The sequence below is a fragment of the Labeo rohita genome, unplaced genomic scaffold (genome assembly GCF_022985175.1).
Source record: "Labeo rohita strain BAU-BD-2019 unplaced genomic scaffold, IGBB_LRoh.1.0 scaffold_93, whole genome shotgun sequence".
NCBI classification, from domain to species: domain Eukaryota; kingdom Metazoa; phylum Chordata; class Actinopteri; order Cypriniformes; family Cyprinidae; genus Labeo; species Labeo rohita.
Window position 1 is genome coordinate 106,732 of NW_026129887.1, and position 5,875 is coordinate 112,606.

Consider the following 5,875-nt stretch of genomic DNA (forward strand, 5'->3'; position numbering starts at 1 on the left):
TTAACATGCAGTGGTGTAGTGCAGGGTATACCCAAGTATCAGACGGCTTTGCGTATACCCACTTCTAAATCCCCTCTGATGTGTGTCATACAGTGTTATCCTGTATTAGCCAACCCAGCTAACACAAAAAGGTCACCACAATGTCCCCTGAATGGCATCCGCGAACGTCCCCTGGACGTCTTCGTGTAGGGTTCTTTAGACGTCATGAGCATGTCGCGAGTCCGTTCGCGGGACGTCCGGAGGACGAAACGGGGATGTTCGCGGGATGTACCACGGACGTTCATGAAATATTGTGAGGACCTATAGGGAACGTTCGCTACAGGTCATTTTAACATATGTAAACATGTCATTAGTCAGATTTATGTATGGGGAATACATATAGGGCCTAATTGTAGCCTATTTTAAATTACATTATTGAAGTGTATCTTGTTTTTGATGTTTAAATGCTAAAAACAGACGTGATTTGATGACATCTTTAATTACAGAAGTTACTTTTTGTTTTGCAGAAATAAAAGTTATTACCATATAACTTCATTTTACAATGAATTGAAATACATTGTTTATACTATAGTATAATAATAATAATGATAATAACAACAACAACAACAACGTTAATATCAATCTTTGCATTTTGCATTCCATTATCACAGTTTAAAAAAAAAAAAAAGGATTTTGTTTTAAGTGTAGCCCGGAATATGAATTTGTGACACCGGACACAGGATGAAGAATTTAAAGGGGTCTTTTAATCCCGACTGCACTTGGATCAGCGCAGCGTTAAGTATGCAAACTTTGGGGAATTAGAACAGAAAAGTTAAAGCTTTAAGCAGCCAACGAGACCAATAAAATGATCTTCACTACAAATTGAGTATGTGTCTTTTTCCACATTCACAATAACCAGCTAACATAGACAACGGCAGTAGCCTCTCATGCTGGAAAAACAAATAGAAATGTAGATGTAACAGCTGTCAACAAATCAAAGTGATCAACTGAATAAGGCTACACAAATTATATGAAGGGTACATGGGAAGGAATTTCTAAGTTACATTTTTGAGCATCCTTAATACATTACAACACTATTGCACAATTTAACACTCAGTCAACCCCACATTTGTAAATGAGTTCTTATAGGACTTCAAAAATGAATTTGATGTTTCAAAACTTACAGTCCATCAGCAGTCTAGCACAGGTACACATTAATGCTGACTCGACTTCCCTCTGCGCACAATAAGGGGAAAGTTACAAAACTGTTTCTTAACATTTGGAGAACATGACATTAGAACAATATTTCCCTCAACCTTGTCCCAAAAAAACAGGTATGTGCATAACTAATAAGCACTGTTACAATTAATAAAAGTGAACAACACTCACTTGAATGCTTTACACCGCACTGGAAACACAAAGGGGTCGATGAAGCACTTTTCTCCCCTCTAAACAAAATAATTATGTTTCCATAACACTGGTTTACAAAAGATTATGCACAAATTAAGTTTATCAGTCCACTAATACAGATTATATTATCAAAACTTACGCTTTGGTGGTTATCTTCCCCAAACTGATATGTTCGTCAGCACTCGCTGTCAATATGCGAAACTACACAGCCATCCGAGTCACCCTATAATTGAGAACGAGTGTATAACTCACTGCATGTGCATATTTCTCTATATTGTGTGATTTAATGGCTTTTAACGATCTCAATCCTCCACCGCATAAGGCACATTCACTCTGCACTGATAACTCGCGCTGCTCATCTGTAGCTCTCGCGACACTTTGTGACTCTCACACAACCGTGTTTCTTAAAGGGCCAGCGTAACATTATGGCAACAAAGTGAGAAAGACACGAAAACACACTCTATGTGCAGTACATTCAAACCACGGTATGAAATAAACCAGTCTTTTGTTTGGAACAACAACTTTTCAACCTGGTTACATAAGGAATAATACCCTTTCAAATCCAATATGGGTTTATTTTTTGTTTATTTGTTTTTAATTTAATTGACTCTGACCTCTTGTCTGAGTTGCAAGGTGTCAGGTCTGATGATAAAGTCCAAGCATGGGCAACTGGATTTTTCAAGTGTTGTTATGGAAAAAGAACGAAACATTAACGTTCGCAAACTGGTTCGGAAGAATGTCAAAACGTCAAAAGAGGACCAAATGCGGACGTAAGTTAACGTCCTCAGAACGTTGGTCAGCGAACATTACAAGGCGGACCAAATGCAGACGTCCTCCGAATGTCCGCCAGCGGACGTACTGCGGACCTAAACGAATGTTTGCAACGTCCGGGGGACGTCCCCTGTTTTGCTGGGAAAATCATGACCATCCACCAGTAGCTAATCAAATCGCATGTGAATAAATGCAAATATTCCCTAAACACACCCAGTAAAGACAGCAATACGGTCAGGACCATGGCACCGGCTTCCTTTGAAATATGTTTGATGATTGCCACTGATGTGCCCACGTCTGCTCCGTCCACTCCTCCACCCCCAGATGCTGCCTGTTCACAAGCGTGAGCATAGTGCTTAATCTATTAGCGCATTCTTCATGTGGAATGGATTTGACTGATGACGCTCTAAAAAGTGCGCAGACATATTCGCCGAATTAGAGATGGTAAAAATTCTTTTTGTGATATGAAATGCTTGTGACATGCACACACATAATGACTCATAACTCCAAAACCGTAGCAAGGAGTCAAAGGATAGGTATTATTTAATAGATATCATTATATATTTTTTGTAATTTATATATAATTTGATTATTTTTTACTTGCCTGACCTGACAAACAGCCTGATTAAAACTTAAGTGACTAAAAAAATAACTAGCGAAGCATCGCAAGAATGATTTTTCTTATTTTAATACATTCAGGGTAAATGGCGATTGATAATTGATAGTGTATTTCTGGTATCAAAATCACGCTGTCTGTCTCTGGTAAACATTCAAATTGTGTAGTTTATTTATAATAATAATACCAAGGGAGCTGTTTTGCTGAATATTTTCATGATTGCAAATGTTACATTGATTTTAGTTCAATATACAAGTAGTTTGTCAAGTAATTATTAACTTAAGTTACTTACATTTCAAACACAATATTTACCATTTTTCTCTAGTTTACGAATGATAATAGTTCCACATAAGGCTCACGGCAGAAGTATAACACATTCTCCAAATGGTGTTTTGCTACTAAATGATTCAGCGTTTTGAATGAAGCTGTTAAAATAACTTAATAACCCACTCATTCAGTAACTTACCGCCACCTACTGGTAGTTTAGTATGTTTAAAAATATGTGTTTTCCCCCCTAATTTTTTTTATTTGAATAGTCATATATGTATTTAAAATATTAATCTCTTAACATAATTCATTGCAATTTTAATTTTGCAGTGTAAATTATTTAATCTGACTGGTAACAGCCCTATAGAATGTATTGATAAATTGTAATCATTTGCCATGAAAGGTGATGCATACATTCCAAAAGTAAAAAAAAAAAAAAAAAAAAAAAAAAAAAAAAATAGGCCTTTATAAAAGTACATAAAAATATGCAGATATAAGTATGTAAAAGCTGATAGAGCTCTGATGAAAATATTGATTCAGAATAAATTGTTTACACCACCAAAAATCTCAGTGATGTGGTACTTGGATGGGGATATTTTGTGTGGAATATTATCTGCTGATATAAAAAGTTTATTATATATTGTAGTATTAAATATAGTTTATGACAGCGATGAAATTTAGCTTTCTTTTTACATTAAACACATTAAATATTACATATATGTATTTAATATAATGTGTACTTACATTACAATATTAAGTCTTAAATTTCATATAAGGTGGTATTAAAAAGGTCTTAAAAAGTCTTAAATATCACTTGTTTATATCTGTAGAAACCCTGAGCGGGTAGTGGTATGTTAAAGACAAGAGAAAACGTTACCACACAGACGTACGCAATGATGTAAGGACAATGTTAATTCATCAAGATACAATGTGGAGATTGTATCATTATACGGTTCAGCGTCAGTGTTTAGTCAAAATCCACGGGGATCTCTTCATTCAAACGTAAAAAAACAATCAAATGGGCAATACTGTACATCTCAGGAGAGTTGAATTTGTTCAGACCGCTAATTATAAGATCATTAGGTTCACGACTGTAAAACGAGGCACTCTGACATTTCTACATTGATTCAGTGTATATCTTATTTGGTAACTTTATTTATAACTATATCTGTACAATTTAACATAATGTGTATTTATTGTAAAAAAAAAAAAAAACAACTGAAAAATGTTGATGGAACAAATTGATGTATGTGCAGAATTGATAAATGGATATTAATGAATATCAGTTGATTTCTTACACGCCAAATGTATTTCAGTTTATACAATATAAATATTTTGTAGAAATATGTAGTTTTCATTTACGTAATTGACAAGGGAAAAAGACATTGTGCAGCTGTATGTACACACCATAAGTTCAAGTAATTTTTCTTCATTTTAGCCTATCAGAATTAAAATAAAAGAACAAAAATGTACAAATAATGTACTCGCCCCCTTGTTATCCAAGATGTTCACGTCTTTCTTCAGTCGTAAAGAAATTGTTTTTTAGAGAAAACATTTCAGGATATTTCTCCATATAATGGACTGATATGGTGAGTTTGAACTTCCAAAATGCCGTTTTGCAAAACGATCGGTTATTTTCATTAAAGGGGTCATCGGATGCCCATTTCCCACAAGTTGATATGATTCTTTAGGGTCTTAATGAAAAGTCTCTAATATACTTTGATTAAAAATTCTCTATGGTTTTGTAAAACAACACCCTTTTTACCTTGCCAAAATCAGCTCTGCAAAAATCATCTCATTCTAAGGGGTTGTTCCATTAAATGCAAATGAGCTCTGCTCACCCCGCCCCTCTCTTCTCTCTGTGGAAAGACAGTCTTGTTTACATTAGCCGCATTTAGCCGTGTTTAGCCACTAAATTTCCTAACTACCACGTTATAAGGAAAGGCAATCGCTAAGAATCATAAAAAAATGCTTATACTCCTTCACTTCTGTTGTAAGTGAAGCTGGATCATGAATGATTCATGCGAACATAGATGGATATATGTAGATCGGGAGGCACATTCCATTCACAAACGTAAATCTACTGCATCTTCAGCAGGTCAGATGTTGGGAGTATATGACGACCACTATGTTCATTATTACATCCAGCAACACAACACCTCAATCGCTCAATCTGAGATATTCTTGTCTAATTTACATCCCTGCTCTGGCATCAAAACAAGAAAAGTTACTTGACTGTGACAGCTGGTCTAAGGTAAGAGCTCATGTCAATCAACTGTTGTGGGAGCAGCCTCTGTCGGTGTGACGCCACATCATTATAATTATTATTTTTATCATTATAGGGTAGATTTGTACATACCTTGCCAACACACATTAATGTTCAAACAACATGAAAAAGTGAACTTAGCATCCGATGACCCCTTTAAAAAAATACAATTTAAATACTTTTTAACCTCAAATGCTCGTCTTGTCTTGCTCTGCCTGATCTCTATGTATTCTGGTTCAAGACAGTTAGGGTATGACGACTCCCTCGACTTCAAAAATCATTTCAAATCATCCTACATCCTACAGAAGTACTGTAGAAGTGAACATGCAAAGATGATCACTTAACAAAAAAGGTAAAACAATGATGTAGGACGATTTTGAAGTTGAGGGAGAACATGAGATGGGAGTTTTCCGACATACTGTATTGAACTGGAAAAAAAAAAAACAATTCAGGCAGAGCAAGATGAGCGTTTGACATTAAAAAGTATATAACTTGTATTTTTTTATAATGAAAATAACCAATTGTTTCGGTTACTGTTTCGGATAAGACCCTTCTTCTTCAGCTGT

General features: G+C 35.3%; 1 long non-coding RNA gene across 1 annotated transcript; it reads right to left on the minus strand.

The window, feature by feature from the left end:
* Nucleotides 1-684: 684 nt before the first annotated feature.
* On the minus strand, nt 685-1,925 carry LOC127162410 (uncharacterized). Its single transcript, XR_007827337.1, has 3 exons — nt 1,529-1,925; nt 1,369-1,427; nt 685-1,215 (listed from the first exon to the last, which is right to left on the minus strand). It is a non-coding gene; the product is annotated as an uncharacterized LOC127162410 (long non-coding RNA).
* Nucleotides 1,926-5,875: the final 3,950 nt, after the last annotated feature.